This window comes from Dreissena polymorpha, chromosome 4 (assembly GCF_020536995.1).
Source record: "Dreissena polymorpha isolate Duluth1 chromosome 4, UMN_Dpol_1.0, whole genome shotgun sequence".
NCBI classification, from domain to species: Eukaryota; Metazoa; Mollusca; class Bivalvia; order Myida; family Dreissenidae; genus Dreissena; species Dreissena polymorpha.
The window spans coordinates 140,703,339-140,707,015 of NC_068358.1; the positions used below are offsets into that span (position 1 = coordinate 140,703,339).

Here is a 3,677-nt window from a genome sequence, read left to right on the forward strand (position 1 = left end):
AGACAATGATTTGGAATGATAATAATGCGTTTCCCCTCCATGTATTGCATCCCTATTTTTATGCGTAGTATATCGCCTTATAATGCCGGCGGATCACACGTTGGATGTATCAAAGCCAAGATAGCTGGTAGTTAGGTACGAGTCCACTCTTTACGGAGAATCAGGAGATGGACAAAGTGTTACGATTGACCCGGTGACTCCCGGTTCATCCCGGAGGTATTAAACATTTAAATACTTTCCCGGTGGAGCCCCGGTTGTCTCCGGTCGTTCACGGTTAATCCCGGTCGAGCACCGGTTCATTCCAGTAGGGCCCCGGTTCATCCCGGTAGATGCCTTATCACGCACTGGGGATCCGCCGGCATCATAGCGAGACTGGGACTTAATATAAAATGGGCCTTAACCGCATTGTAACACGAGGTAAATTTAACGGCCGTCATGTACGCAGTAAACAATAACCTGTGACAGAAACCCACTGCCACACCTTTACCACAATATATTGATTATTCAATTGCGGATATGTGCCCATGGGGTCCTACTTTCCACACCTTACGGCGGTTACAAGTGTGGATTTTACAGGTAAAATCATGTATACGAACATGAAATTCATCTCAAAATTAGTTGACGATAACCGATTTTCAAGAAAATCGCTTTGATATATACAATGTAAAAATCAAAATCCGTATGAGGTAAATAATGAAAGAAGTTGGGACATAGGCTTTGCTTTGACATAAGCAGAGTTTCGAGATTAGGAGTTGAGGATGACGAGAATCAAATGTTATTTGATAAAGAGTACCGTATGCTGAAAACCTATCTCTATAGAAAACCGGTCTCTATCAAAATGAACGTATAAGGGATTGTCACAAGGTGAAGATTAGGTTCTCGACTCTCAACTGTCATCTTATATATGGACTTTCGATTTTAATCGTTTTCTTTGGCCTAGTCGTAAATTTAATTATATCATAATAATGCGCATTACCATGTCGACTGTGCGCTTCGGATCATGTTGTGCCGTTGTTCTACCTCTTCCTCAAAGGAAACATCCAGCCACTTCATGACTGTGTATTTAAAAACAAACTTTTCTTTATTTTGCCTTTGAGAGATAACCAATACGTCTTCTGTGAGAAAAGCATACACGCTAAAGCGTTGTCGCAGCGAGGCATATACGTATACTGTAAGAGACATCATAATGCCTAATAATAATATTAAGCCTTTATTTCTGATAACTGGGTCACCTTACACATTTCTAAACACACCAGTGGCTTAACGATACATAGATCAAAATGGAAATTGTAAAATTGTGTCAAATTGTGTTAAAAGTGAAACTTGACTTCGGTTTGATAAATCAGCGGTATATTTCATGTTTAACCACATAAACCAGACAACTCTTGGATTATAATTTGATGTAACAGACCTATGAAATGTCATTGTGCTTAAATTCAGAGTTTTGTTATTAGAAAAGCATAATAAAATAATTAAATTTAAACACAATTTTCGACTAATGCGTTCTCGATGTCATTTGTATTTAAACAATGTTTTCGTAGTAAAACATATACCCAACGTCGTAGCGAAACGGACTACGCTTTGACCTCGTCAGCCCCCAGTGGAAGATCCCATTTCATTTACATAAATTAATGTCAGATGCAAACAGAAAGAACACGAGATTTATTTGTCGTTCTGGTGTGCTGTTGGGTTTAAAAGATGACAAAACCCCGACAACGATAAGTAACTTCGTTTTAGTCTCGTCGAGTATTAATTGTGTATCAAATTATCACCCATAGTGTACTACAACTGCATACAATTTAGTTTACTTTTTAAATTGATAAAAGGCAGCGTTTGGCATATGGTAAGGTTGTTCTTGATTAGGTAGAGAAAAATGTGTAATACAAGCGATTCATACTGATAATGAGCAGTACACCTGATTATAGGAATAATGAAACACAAACAGCATAATCTTGTTTTCACTTTGAGGATAGTTTACTTATTATTGAATCATTGATTGTAGCGGCAAGTCAGGGTATATTTTAGGCCTGACCACTTGCAGGAGGATGCAGGTATTTGCAAACTTCTGTTGTTGACCATATGTACATTTTGCTATTGTAAGGGTCATAACATATGTCCTATCCGAATTGTTGTATACTGTTTATGTATTCTGTGATTGACATGTACTTGATCTGTTGTGATATAGTGCAAGTCTACGCAAATGCTTGATCTGAGTGTACGTTTTAAATGAGGCAATGCATGTACAATACCATAGGATTTGCCAAACTACAAATTATAGTGGTGTTCCCGGATGTACAGCCGTCCATTCTATTCTATTCTGAATGCTTTCCAGAATGTTGCCTACAATTCCTTAATACTCCAGCTGTGTGTCCATAATTATTTTTTAAACATAACATATGTCCTTTCCGAATTGTTGTATACTGTTTATGTATTCTGTGATTGACATGATGTATGTACTTGATCTGTTGTGATATAGTGCAAGTCTACGCAATAGCTTGATCTGAGTGTACGTTTTAAATGAGGTAATGCATGTACAATACCATAGGATTTGCCAAACTACAAATTATAGGGGTGGTCCCAGATGTACAGCCGTCCATTCTATTCTGAATGCTTTCCAGAATGTTGCCTACAATTCCTTAATACTCCAGCTGTGTGTCCATAATTATGGTGTCGGCATGGTTTTCAACGTCAAGGAGGTTTTGTGTAAGATCGGCGAAGATGAGTATGAGCTGACCTTCATTTTCAAAACACATGTTACTGGCAATTGAGTTTGTTGTGTCCCTGTGAATGAGACATGACTTAGATATGTAGTATTTGTTGGCGTCGCCCTGGAGAGCGGCGACTAGTATGCAATGCATTTTTTTTTCGCTTATGGGAGGAGAAGTTATTTTACGGATCAATGTATATATTTTTGTTTTGAGAATATCTTGCATAATTTTGCATAAGTACTGCATTTGTGCCTATCACATTTATTACAACATTTATTGCCAATAATGCAAAGCTTATTGTTTTAATTAATAACTGATCCACAACTGATCACAGGGGAAAGATCACAGAGACTGGGCAAATACGCGAAACTTTCTGGTTTTTGTATAAAACAAATGATGTTTTGTATAAAAACAAAACATAATCAAAATATATTTATTTTGTGTTTTTTTCTAATTTGCTTATTTAGTGGAGAATCAATGTAGTACGATATTTGACGACCTATCGCGCAAGAAAGTTTATTGGAAGGCGTAGTGGTACGAAAACGTACAATTTATTAGTTTAGTAATAGACATATAATAACGATCGCTATACAAAACTTCACCAAATAGCAGTACATAAGTGAATGTCAGCCGGAATAGCTCAGTTGGGAGAGCGTTAGACTGAAGTTGTTTACGCAACAGTCATCTAAAGGCCCCCGGTTCAATCCCGGGTTCCGGCACGAATGGAACAGTTCGGCGGCTGGCAATTTTTTCAGTCAGGTTAATAAATATAATAAAGTTTTATTTTATGCAGACATTTTAAAATCCATTTTACTACAATTGGACATTTTTATTTAAATTAATGGATGCAACGTGGTGAAAACGTTAATTAAAATTTCTTACATCATTTAAATATCTTATAAAAAATACACGTGTTTTTATATTAACAAATAAATGCAAACAACACATCTATTATCCAGGTATTTTTTA

General features: G+C 36.7%; 1 non-coding gene across 1 annotated transcript; it reads left to right on the plus strand.

The window, feature by feature from the left end:
- The first annotated feature begins 3,337 nt into the window (after positions 1–3,337).
- Trnaf-gaa (transfer RNA phenylalanine (anticodon GAA)) lies at positions 3,338–3,427 on the plus strand. Its single transcript is given in 2 exon segments — positions 3,338–3,374; positions 3,392–3,427. It is a non-coding gene; the product is annotated as a tRNA-Phe (tRNA).
- Positions 3,428–3,677: the final 250 nt, after the last annotated feature.